Source organism: Papio anubis, chromosome 18 (genome assembly GCF_008728515.1).
Source record: "Papio anubis isolate 15944 chromosome 18, Panubis1.0, whole genome shotgun sequence".
Classification (NCBI taxonomy): domain Eukaryota; kingdom Metazoa; phylum Chordata; class Mammalia; order Primates; family Cercopithecidae; genus Papio; species Papio anubis.
Genome location: NC_044993.1, coordinates 6,057,457 through 6,069,945, shown reverse-complemented (window position 1 = coordinate 6,069,945; position 12,489 = coordinate 6,057,457). Strand labels below are relative to the sequence as shown.

Genomic DNA, 12,489 nt, shown 5'->3' with positions numbered 1-12,489 from the left:
GTTTTGAGTCTCCTCACTGTACTGGTTTCTCTGTTCTGAACATTTTCCAACTTGGTGTTTCCATTAAGCTGTGGAGCTCAGAACCTGGTATCATCAATTAATGACAAATCAAGCAGGACCATCACCTCCCACATTCTGTAGACTGTGCCCTTATTAATGTGACCCAAGATTGCAATATAGAAAGATCGTCATCCTCTTGCCTCTCCCACTGATCCTAGCTGTAAGGCAGTGGTTCTCCCCAGCCTATACAATGCAATCATTTGAGAATTTAAAAAATCCAGTATTATCATCTCTGGAGACGGTCTCAGGTGATTACAGTGGGTAGCCAGAGCCGAAAGATGGTGGTGCTGGTGTCCCATGGTCTCCTAGTCCTCTGAGCTCCAACCACCATCCCTAACTCCTTAAGTCCCTGGTCCCGAGGCCTTTAAGGGTGATGGTCGGTATTTATGCCAGCTGCTAACCATGGTTCCCAAAGTGTGTTTCAGGGAGCACTAGTGCTACAGAGTGCAAAGCTGTGCATCTCCTTCCAACTCCACTGTTCAGAAATATTACACTCGTAACGTGAAATTGATCATGGTGGGGGTGTTCACACCACAGATATTGGCACACTGCCAAACAGTGCTTTCCACAGTGCCCCACAAGGCTGGTGGGGTTTTTTTGGTTTTTTTGTTTGTTTGTTTTTTTCTTGACATGGAGTCTCACTCTGTCACCCAGGCTGGAGTGCAATGGCACGATCTCGGCTCACTGCAAACTCCACCTCCTGTGTTCAAGTGATTCTCCTACCTCAGCTTCCTGAGTAGCTGGGATTACAGGCGCCCGCCACCACACCTGGCTAATATTTGTATTTTTAGCAGAGACGGGGTTTCACCATGTTGACCAGGCTGGTCTCGAACTCCTGACCTCGTGATCTGCCCACCTCAGCTTCCCAAAGTGCTGAGATTACAGGTGTGAGCCAGCCCCAAGACTGATTGTTAAACATTTGACAACACAACACTGCCCTGATCACCCACTCCTCTCCCGCTCTGGACTCTGCCATAGCCTCCCATTGATCAAACCCAACCAGAAGCCAGCGGGCCAGAGCGCCTAAGGGTGCAGAGCCTGAGGCTCAGCCTCCTGGAGCTCAGAGCAGGACAGAGGAGGTAGAGAATGGATGGGGGAAGCCAGTGGAAAATGATCATCCTGCCCACACCTGCTCTCAGGGAGACACGCACCTGGGTCACCATGTTCCTCCGTGTGAGGCAGACCTGCATGCCGGCACTGAGCCAGGTGACCACCTGGGAGCTGGGTGACCACCTAGGAGGCTCTGGTGCCCGCTTATGTAGTAGACCATGTCAGCCCCGTGTACTAGAACCTCTTTTTAATTTTTTGGAATAGTGATAACATACTTCTACTTAAAGAAAGCGATGCTCCATTTTGATTGATTTATCTCCAACACATTCCTGGGCCAGGAGTCAGGAGCTCTCACACTTGAGTATACATCAGAACCCCTGGGTTCGGGGGGGAGGTTAAGAACATGGTTGCAACCAGGCACAGTGGCTCAGGCCTGCAATCCCAGCACTTTGGGAGGCCGATGTAGGCGGATCACCTGAGGTCGGGAGTTCAAGACCAGCTTGACCAACAGGGAGAAACTGTATCTCTACTAAAAGTACAAAATTAGCTGGGTGTGTGGTGCATGCCTGTAATCCCAGCTACTCAGGAGGCTGAGGCAGGAGAATCACTTGAACCCAGGAGGCAGAGGTTGCAGTGAGCCGAAATCATGCCATTGCACTCCAGCCTGGACAACAAGAGCAAAATTCCATCTCGAAGAAAAAAAAAACATGATTGCTTATCGCCGGAGTCAGACCAGTGTTTCTGATTCTGTGAGTCAGAAGGATGAAGGGTGCCCACGAACTTGGATTTCAAAATCCCCAGGTGCTGCTGGCCTGGCACCCCACTTTCAGAATTCACTGCTGTGTGTAGACTAAACCGTAATACTCCCCTCCTCTGAAAAATACAAAGTGGCTGGCTGTGTTACCACACCAGCAGGCATGGAGGAGGGGCCCAGCCTCCCCCTCGTGGATCTAGGTGGCATGCGTGGACCAGGGTTTGCCTTGAATGAAAGGCCAGGTGTTTGCAAAGAGGGCCCAGACATGGGGAGCCCTGGGCAACCTGCCTGGGAATCCTCTGTGAGGTGCCGAGGTAGTACCATGGCCCATGTATTTCAAGGATATTCAAATTCAAATGTCCTGAATTTCAAGGATAATTTGCCAAGAACAAGAAGAAGAGGCCTTGTCTGTTCAGAAACCAGGAACTTACAGACCAAGCCCCACCCCAGCAGAGGAAGGAGACAGGAAATGGGAAGAGAAGTCTAGGGAGAGAAACAGTGGCGTCCAGGCTGAGGAAGATGCCACATGTCAAGGCAGAGGAATCTGCCTCTCAAAGCAGGAGTGTGGCTGAATCTCAGAGACACGACATCAAAAGAAGCCAGACGCAAGAGAGGGCATTCTGTGCGATTCCATTTATGTCAAGTTCCAGAACAGGCATAACTAATCTATGGGGACAAAAAGCAGAAAGGGGTCAAAACACCGAGGGGTCCCAGGCCGGGTGCAGTGGCTCACGCCTGTAATCCCAGCACTTTGGGAGGCTGAGACGGATGGATCACAAGGTCAAGAGATTGAGACCATCCTGTCTATCACTGTCTACTAAAAATACAAAAAATTACCGGGCTGTGGTGGCGGGCACCTGTAGTCCCAGCTACTCAGGAGGCTGAGGCAGGAGAATGGCGGGAACCCGGGAGGCAGAGCTTGCAGTGAGCCAAGATCACGCCACTGCACTCCAGCCTGGGCGACAGAGCGAGACTCCATCTCAAAAAAAAAAGAAAAACACAAAACAAAACTGAGGGGCCCCAAGGAAGCCTTCCAGGAGGCTGGGCGTACTCCCCGTCTTGTGCTGGGTGATGGTCACAGGAACAGGCATCTACAGAGATTCACCCTGCTGCCCCCTTCAGTGTGGAACTCATCCCTCAGCCTGCGCCCACCCACACTCGGTTTCACAGCTTGAGTGCAGATTTACTGAGGCCTCCTTGTCCTGCTGGGCTCTGTTGACACAGCTAGGGAGGAAAAAGTCACCATCCCTGCCCTGACTGTACAGCATCCTCAGTGTGCTCAGACAGTTTGTACAACGCAAACCCAGTGTGCTCAGACAGCCCGAACCAAGGTGGCTTCGAGGAGGCAGGTGGAGGCGGCCAGAGGATGCTAGTCAGGGCCACGGAGGAAGTTAGCAGGTTGAGAAGATGTTTTAGACGTCTTAGAAGACAAGGAGGCTCTCCCCAGGAGGGCGAGGGAGGGACCTGTGCGCCAGGCAGAAAGGACAGAAATGGTGTGTGCTCAGAGGAGAGTGGGCTTTTAATACGGCCAGAACATGAGGTCCAGGGTGGGGAGACCCGCAGGGCTGGGGGGTATGAGGTCTGTGGCTTAGCAGAATCTAAACTTGCAGGGCAGTCATCAAAGCACTGTAAGCAAGGGAGGGGTGTGGCCTGCTTTGCAGGTAGAAAACTCCCTTGATAGGAGGGAGCAGGGGGCAGGATGCTGAAAGGCTGCCGTGGAAACCCTGGTGCAGTGGGGGCAGCCCTCTGGAAAAGTGGGTGCAGTTTATAATACACATCACCCTCACCTTCCCTGTGGCCCAGCAGTGCCGCTTCTCGGTCTTCACTCAAATGCCCGAATGAAAACAGATGGCACACAGAGACTCCCACGGGAATGGCCCCAGCAGCAAGCTGGTAACAGTGAGCCTCCATCCCCGAGAAACAGAGCTGCAGGCTGTTCAGACAGGGGACCCGTTCAGCAGTGAGAAGGGGGAACCGCTGGTCTGCACGTCAGTGTGGTGACCAGCAGAGACGCAATGTTGAGCCACAGAAGCCAGGCACAAGAGAGAACGTCCTGTGCGGTTCCATCTATGCCAACATTGAGAGCAGGCAAAACTGACGTATGGGACAGAAGTCAGAAAAGGGGTTGACTGCTGAGCCGGGCCCGGTGGCTCACGCTTGTAATCCCAGCACGGGAGGCCAAAGCGGGAGGATCACCTGAGCCCAGGAGTTTGAGACCAGCCTGGGCCATATGACACGGACACACGGGCAGGAGTGCCTTTTTTTTTTTTTTTTTTGTGAAAGGGAGTCTCACTCTGTCACCCGGGCTGGAGTGCAATGGCACGATGTCGGCTCACTGCAGCCTCTACCTCCCGGGATCAAGTGATTCTCCTGCCTCAGCCTCCTGAGTAGCTGGGATTACAGGCACGCGCCACCACGCCCAGCTAATTTTATATTTTTAGTAGAGACAGGGTTTCACCATATTGGTCAGGCTGATCTTGAACTCCTGACCTCATGATCCACCCGCCTCAGCCTCCCAAAGTGCTGGGATTACAGGCATGAGGCATGAGCCACCGCACCCAGCTGGAATGCCTTTTTTTTTGCCGCCCCCCCGCCCCGCCCGCACGCAATACTGGGTCTCACCCAGCCTGGACTGCAGTGGTGTGATCTCCACCTCCTGAGTTCAAACTATTCTCCCGCCTTAGCCTCCCAAGCAACTGGGACCACACGCACACATCACCATACCCGGCTAATTTTTTCTATTTTTAGTAGAGATGGGATTTCACCATGTTGGCCAGGCTGGTCTCCCAACTCCTGACCTCAAGTGATCCATCTGCCTCAGCCTCCCAAAGTGCTGGGACTACAGGTGTGACCCACCATGCCCGGCCTGGAATCACTTTTTGGCTCATCTGGTCTGGTTTTCAGAGCAGGAGCCTCAGAACCTCCTAGCCAGGAGTGCGCTTATAAAGTTCCTGGTACAAGCACCGCCCACAGCAGGGCCGCGGAGATGCAAGCTGCATTCCCGCCGCTTCTCTGGACAGTGGAAAACTAGAGACAAATCTAGAGAGTGTTGCCCAGACCAGGGTAAAGCAAAGAAGGGCCTCCAAGCAGAGCAGAGCAGTGCAGGTGGGGGGCGGTGGGCCACGGGCCAGCCCACGCCCTGGAAGGACAGAGCAGAGAAACCAGGTGGGGAGGTCCTCCCAGGTCAGTCCCTGCAGGGGCCTGTCAATGCTGGGCCATCAGTCTGGGGTGGGCCTGGGGACAGCAGGAACCCCTGCAGGATGTTCAGTAGAGCAGGGCAGGGTCTCATTTGTAGTATATCAGATTCCGGGGGTATGCAGGACCTTGGTAGAAAAGGACAGGACTCTGGAATCCTGCTTTGCCTAGTGACAGGAGCCCAAAGGCCAGGAAACTCCCCGGAATGCCAGGAGGTCCGGCGCTATGGCTCCTCTGCAGAGAAAGGTGCAGAGTTGACTGGGCATGGCAGCTCATGCCTATAATCCCAGCACTTTGGGAGGCCGAGGTGGGCGGATCACAAGGTCAGGAGTTCAAGAACAGCCTGGCCAACATGGTGAAACCCTGTCTCTACTAAAAATAAAAACATTCGCTGGGCATGGTGGCGTACACTTGTAATCCCAGTTACTTGGGAGGCTAAAAACATTAGCTGGGCATGGTGGCGTACACCTGTAATCCCAGTTACTTGGGAGGCTGAGGCAGGAGAATCACTTGAACGCAGGATGCGGAGGTTGCAGTGAGCCAAGGTTGTGCCATTGTACTGCAGCCTGGGCGACAGAGCAAGACTCCATCTCAACAACAACAACAAGAAAGAAAGGTGCAGAGTGCTCGCAGGCTGGGCTGGCCCTGTGTCTGGGGAGGGGCCTGGCTCACATGACTCTCAGTTATGTCACTGACCCTACCTGTGCCAGAAGTCAAGGCCTAGAGTGTTTGTGGAGCCTGATAAGAGCAGCACACAGGGTTTGTTTGGTTTGGTTTGGTTTAAAGCAGCTGTGGGGAAAATGAAAGTGATGGTCCTTCCCCTTCCAGAGGGGCAGTGACCTCTCAGTCGAGGGCCAGGGACTCGTGCTGGAACGGTCACACACTCGTTAGGAAGGAATGGAAGTCTGGGCAAGGGACTGGAGTCTGCAGACCTCCTCATGCTGCAAAGTGACCTTCTGGTGTGCAGGGGACCCGGGCACTCGCCCTTAAAGCCACTGTCACTTCTGGGTCACAGGAAACCGTCAGGGCCCTTAAGGGCAGGGACATGCAGGTGGGGCTCCAGTTTTCTGCGGAACGAGGGAGGCATGTGCAAGAACCCCCGCCGTGGGGACTGACAGCCCTTCCAGGCAGAATTCTAGCACAGGCTTGTGGGTTAGGAGCCTGTAGGAATGGAGAAGCTGTCACCCAGAGGGTCTACCCTGGATTCCCCGAGAGGGCCATGCCACATGCCTGTCATTCTCTCTGTGCCTATGGACTGCTCCCAAGGAGGGTGTAGGCAGAGAGGCCCCTGGTGGAGTTTCTCATCCTGTCCTGCAGTAGCAGCTCTCAAACTCAAGCAAGCATCGGGACCACCCAGAAGGCGTGTGAAAGCGCAGACTGCCAGGCCCACACCCAGAACTTCTGATCTACTGGGTCTCGGGTGAGCCTGAGAATCTGCATTTCTGATGCATTTCCAGGTGCTGCTGGTGCTGCTGACGCTGCTGGCCAGGGACCCACACTTGGAGAATGACTGCCCTGGAGGACAGTTGTTGGGAAATGCAGGCTGCATGACAGGAAAGCCAGTGGCTGCAGAGAGCTGGACGATTAACACCCACAGGGTTTGGTGGACAGAGGTGGGGGGTACCCACCATTTACTGAGGAGCTAGGAGGTGTCAGGCAACAAGTCACCTCAGAGAACAGGCATTACTATTCCTATTGTATAGATGAGGAGATTGAGGCTCAGAGAAGAGAAGCAACTTGCCCAAGAACACCCTGGGAAGTTCCAGAGCTGAGACGCAACCCAGAGTTCCTGACTGCATGGACAGGACCCTTTCCATTCAGCCCTCTTCCAGTAACAGAGCTGTGTCCACTGGAGAAAGCATCTCTAAGGGTGAGCCACAGGGCTCTGTCTTCACCTTTGGCCAATTCAAAATTATCATCAAAAATGTAAACATATTGACAGGCTCACTCCTGTAATCCCAGCACTTTGGGAGGCTGAGGCAAGCGAATCACTTGAGTCCAGGAGTTTGAGATCACCAGTGTGAGCAACATGGTGAAACCCCATCTCTACTAAAAATACAAAACTGAGCCGGGCATGGTGGTACATGCCTGTAATCCCAGCTACTCAAGAGGCTGAGGCACAAGAATAGCTTGAACCCAGGAGGGAGGGGTTTCAGTGAGCCAAGATCGCGCTGCTGCACTCCAGCCTGGGTGACAGAGCAAGATTGTCTCAAAAAAATAAAAAGTAAGTATATGAAAGGCGTGTCAATCCATATGTGTACAGTATAAAGCCAAGAGGAGCCACGCCTGCTGAAAAATGTTTTAAGAGTTGGCTTGGTGTGGTGGCTCATGCCTGTAATCCCAGCACTTTGGGAGGCCAAGGCAGGCAGATCACCTGGGGTCAGGAGTTCGAGACCAGCTGGCCAACACGGTGAAACCCCATCTCTACTAAAACTACAAAAATTAGCCAGGCATGGTGGGGCATGCCTGTAATCCCAGCTACTTGGGAGGCTGAGGCAGGAGAATCGCTTGAACCTGGGAGGCAGAGGTTGCAGTGAGCAGAGATCACACCACTGCACTCCAGCCTGGGTGACAGAGCGAGACTCCATCTCGAAAAAAGAAAGTCTATCAGCAAAGTCTGAAAGCAACAGGATTCATTCATTCATTCAATTAATATTTATGGAGCTACTATTATGCCCTGGGCCCTGTGCTAGCATCTGTGATATACCGAGTGAACTCAGCAAAACACAGAGGGTCCTTGTCCCACCGAATTGCCTTTCCTTATGATTATTGTTCATTATACAAATATAATGGAAATTAGCATTTTAAAAACTCACACAAAATTCCTTGGCCCCAGCAATCAGTCTAGCTTCTTTCTTTCTTCCTGATCCCTTTCCAGCTCCTGCCCAGTGGCCTACACGTCGGACGCGGCATCAGCCCGGTCTCATCATCTGCTTATCTTGTTGCTGCTCTGCCGCCTGGTTCTCTAACTCTGTTTCTTAAGGCTGTATCATATTCCTCTCTGGGCATTTGCCAGCGTTTGCTGAATGGTTCTCATAGTCGGACACCGAAGTTGTTCCCAGTTTTTCACTATTAATATTAATGTTAGTGCTGCAATTAATGTCTCCTTGTCTGTTGTAACCATTTCTCGCTTGGGCGTTTTTCCCTTGGGACTTTTTACTTTAAGACTGTAATTTGGGCCCGGTGTGGTGGCTCACACCTGTAATCCCAAAACTTTGGGAGGCTGTGGTGGCACTTGAGGTCAGGAGTTCCAGACCAGCCTGGCCAACATGGTGAAACTCCATCTCTACTAAAAAGTTAATAATAATAATACAAAAAGAAGATTGTAATTTGGGGCTCAGAGTATGGCCATGCTTAGGATGAGTGACATGAAACACCCAAGGGGAAACGCCAAGTTCAAAGTCTATTGAGTTCAAAGTCCATTGAGTTCAAAGTCGGTGCTATGGGAACTGAGTCAGGGAAGGGCTTATCCTGCACACGGTGAATGAGCAAGGTGCCGATGGGGTTCTCTCTTTCAGGTGGCCGATTCAGTAGCCCTTTGGGCTTCCCATGAGCCACCCCCATACCAGGGTCACCAGCGGGCCCCTGCCATCCTGCTGGCCTGGCTCTTCTGAGGATGAATGTTTCTTTTAGAACCTGTGGCTGTTCCTTCAACGGGGCAGTGAATGTATTTTACACAACAGATGGGCTGCCGGGTGGAGAGGGGAGTGATGTATGCAGCACCTCCACAGGCCAGGCAATTTCTAGGCTGCATCTCAGCTCATCCTCCAACGGCCGCAGGGACAGAGGCTCTCAGCCCAGGCCATCGCCGGGGACAAAACTCCCCATGTCCAGCCACACTCCAGCCCAGGGATGTCAGACCTCTCTGGGCCGGGACCTGGGCATCAGTGTATTTTAAAATCTCCCCAGCCAATCCGCAGTGTGCAGCGGAGACGGAGGTTCCACCAGAAGGCAGGTGCCGCTCTCCCCATCTCACACACAGAAATGGAAACGCTGAGAGATTCAGCCACAGGCCCGGAGTCACACAGCCAACAGTGATGGAGCCCAGTCCCAGCTTGTCTGATGCCAAAGTGGAGGGCTTTTACACAGCTGGACTGGACCGCCTGACCGCTTGAACTCTGGGGCAGGCATATTCACTCTCCTGCCGAGACTCGCCCTTGGGTTTTAGGAAAACGAGGGAGGAATCGGGGAAGACAGGACGTGGCTGCCTGAAGAGACAGGAGCCTCCCCAGTCTCACCCCTGTGCGGCCACCCTTCCCCGCCCTCCTCCTATGGCTCCTTACTTCCCTCTACCCCATTCCCTGGGCCCTGAGTCCTCAGCTGTGACGCCCTTTTCCCCCGGGGATAACAGTGGCCCCGCGCCCCCACCCCCCGGGAGCTGGCTGAGGCTGTCTCCCCTGAGCAGGGCACCGGCAGCTCACACCCGTGCCCTCCGTGGCTTTGCCTCCAGACAGCCTGAAGTCTCAATCCCTTTACCCCGCTTCATTTCCTGTGGCCTTGGGAAGGCTCCTCCGGCTTTCTTCCTCTGTAAACTGAAATCCGTATTGTAAATATCTGCCCATCTGTGTGCTCTGGGAGAATCGATGACACAGTGTGGGTGAAAAGGCTCTGTACACCTTGTGGCACCAAACAAATATTAGCTGTTTCATGAGCTGGAATGGCCTGATCTCTTCATGCCACCACTCCGGGCAGGACAGGGTGACAGCCCCAGCTCTGCCACTGACCATGACTTGGGCCACACCTTACACTCAGGGCCTCCGTTTCCTCACCTGTAGTGTGGGGAGAATCATAGCACCGTGCCCTCCTCGCTGGACTGGTGTGCAGGTCTAAAGCATGGGTCCAAGAAATGCACCTACAGTGTGGGTGGCCGTGGACGTGGGCAGGGCCTGTGGGCCGTGGCGTGGTGAACGTGGCCGAGTTTCTGGACCCGTGCCTTTGCACCTGAGGCAAGAAGGAGGCCTCCTTCATTCCTTTGCTCTGTCTTTTCCTGGAGGTGCCCAACTCTGCAGCTGGGTTCGAGCCTCAGCTCTGCCACTCACATTGTGTGGCCTCAGGCTTGAGATCGGCCTCTCTGAGCCTCGGCTGTGCCTAAAGAACCCTCTGTTCACAGTGCCCAATGCCTGCAGGTGCCCAGCAGTGGTAGGGCTGTGGGAGCCACTGGTTGAGGAAGAGGAAGGCAAAAAACAGAGGTGGGAAGGGATGAGGAGGAGTCAAGAGAGGCCCCTTTGAATGGCTCTGGGATTTCTTAGGCAGAGAGGAATGGTGGTTTTCCAATAGGGGCACAGGGGATCCATTTCGATACCAGGACCACCAGGGATGCACCCTGAGGCCACCCCTACCCGCTTCTCCTGTGGCTCCTCAGCTCCTAGGCAGCCTGCATGGGGGCCGGAGAGGCCTGGGGAGGGGCCTGCCATCCAGCACCAGGGGCTCCCCAGTGCCAGGCCCCTTCCTTCAGCCTGCATGGATCCGCTGCCACCACCCCAACACTCCACATTGGCAGGAGCAGTACACAGATGGGGAAACTGAGGCTCAGAAGGACAGCACCTCTACTGGCCACACTGCCCACATGGGCACTTGCGGCACTGCAGGGTGACCAACTGTCCTGGTTTACCCAGGCCTGGGGGTTCCTGGGACAGAGTGGGGCTTTCAGTGAGGAACCCTGGAATGTCCCAGCTCTTGTTAGCAACGGTGCCGAGGTCCACACCAGTAGTGTCCAACAAAGACCCAACGAGAGCCATGTGTGTCCTCCAACATCCCAGTAGCCAGGTTAAAATAAAAAGAGATGGGTGAAATTCATTTTAATAATATATTCTTTTTTTTTTTTTTTTTTTTTTCTGAGACGGAGTCTCACTCTGTCACCCAGGCTGGAGTGTAGTGGCATGATCTCGGCTCGCTGCAAGCTCCGCCTCCCGGGTTCCCACCATTCTCCTGGCTCAGCCTCCCAAGTAGCTGGGACTACAGGCGCCCGCCACCTCGCCCAGCTAGTTTTTTTGTACTTTTTAGTAGAGACGGGGTTTCACCGTGTTAGCCAGGATGGTCTCGATCTCCTGACCTTGTGATCCGCCCACCTCAGCCTCCCAAAGTGCTGGGATTACAGGCGTGAGCCACCGCGCCTGGCCTCTTTTTTTTTTTTTTAAGATGGAGTCTTGCTCTGTCGCCCAGGCTGAAGTACAGTAGCTCAGTCTTAGCTCACTGCAACCTCTGCTTCCCGGGTTTAAACAATTCTCCTGCCTCAACTTCCCCAAGTAGCTGGGATTACAGGTGACTGCCACCACGCCTGGCTAATTTTTGTATTTTTAGTAGAGATGGGGTTTCATCATATTGGCCAGACTGGTCTCGAACTCCTGACCTCAGGTGATCGGCCGCCTTAGCCTTCCAAAGTGCTGGGATTACAGGAGTGAGCTACCGCACCCAGCCTAATTTTAATAATATATTTTATCTAGCCCAGTATGTCAAATATTTTCCTTATTTTCATTGCAACATGTAATCCATATTAAAATTATGAATGAGATATTTTACCTTTTTGGTACTAATTCTTTGAATTCTGGTATGTATTTTACATTTACAACTAGAATTGACAAATAAAACACAGGCTGCCAGGGAAATTTGAATTTTCAGGTAAATAAGAAATAAACTTTTAGTATAAGTATGTCACGTGCAATATTGAAGCTATACTAAAAGTTTGTTTCTTATTTATCTGAATTTCAAATTTCCCTGGAACCTCTATTTTCTTTTGCTGTCTCTGGAAACGGTCCTGTGGGCACACCTGAATTTGGAGGATCACGTGGCAAGCTCTCAGTAGCCACTTGAACTCATGGCCTCAAAGCACAAGGCCGGTCCAGGGGAACCAGGGCACCCACTGGCCCCCAAGACAGCCCCCTCAAGTCAGCCTGCAAAGACCCATTTGGCTCCTCCCCTCCCCGTGGCCCTTCTAACCATCGCCCTTTTGCCTGCCTTTAACAGTGTCTGTCTTTGTCTTAGTCAAACTTTCCAGGAGCAACTCAGCAATTCTGTTTCCAATAATCACCTAACAGGTAAACAAGATGGCAGGGAGGAAAGTCCACGTCTCGCCCCACAGTTCTCCATATCAGCAAATTTTCAAATTCTAGAACAAGGTCAGGGTCAGCAGGGGCAGGACAGGTTTGGAGGAAGGGCCAGGCCAAGCCCAGGAGACGAGACGGGGTCCGGGGAAGCCCACCTCCTTCCCGGGTCTCCCCTCCAGACCCGCAGCCTCAGGCCTTCTCAAGCCCCAGCCTTAAGGAGTTGTGCACTCCAGGATGGGGGGGGGGTCTCTGATCCTGGGTGCATGTCTCTCTCTGCCTCAGTTTACACACCCAAAATCTCTTGGAAGCTGCAGACTGGGCACCGTGGGATGGGGAAGTGGAGACCGAGAGGCTCCTGCCAGGGAAATATGCAGTGCAGACAAGAGG

At 53.2% G+C, this 12,489-nt stretch overlaps 1 protein-coding gene across 2 annotated transcripts in view; it reads left to right on the top strand.

Annotated features, from left to right (window-relative positions):
• OSGIN1 (oxidative stress induced growth inhibitor 1) overlaps positions 1-12,489 on the top strand; it is a 34,466-nt gene that overhangs the window by 5,996 nt on the left and 15,981 nt on the right. Inside the window, exon 2 of one of the 2 annotated variants that reach the window (XM_003917242.5) lies at positions 12,385-12,488. The exons of the other annotated variant lie outside the window; for it this stretch is intronic. The gene's annotated coding sequence lies outside the window, so the exon portion shown is untranslated. The remainder of the gene's footprint in view (positions 1-12,384; position 12,489) is intronic. 2 annotated transcript variants of the gene reach the window in all.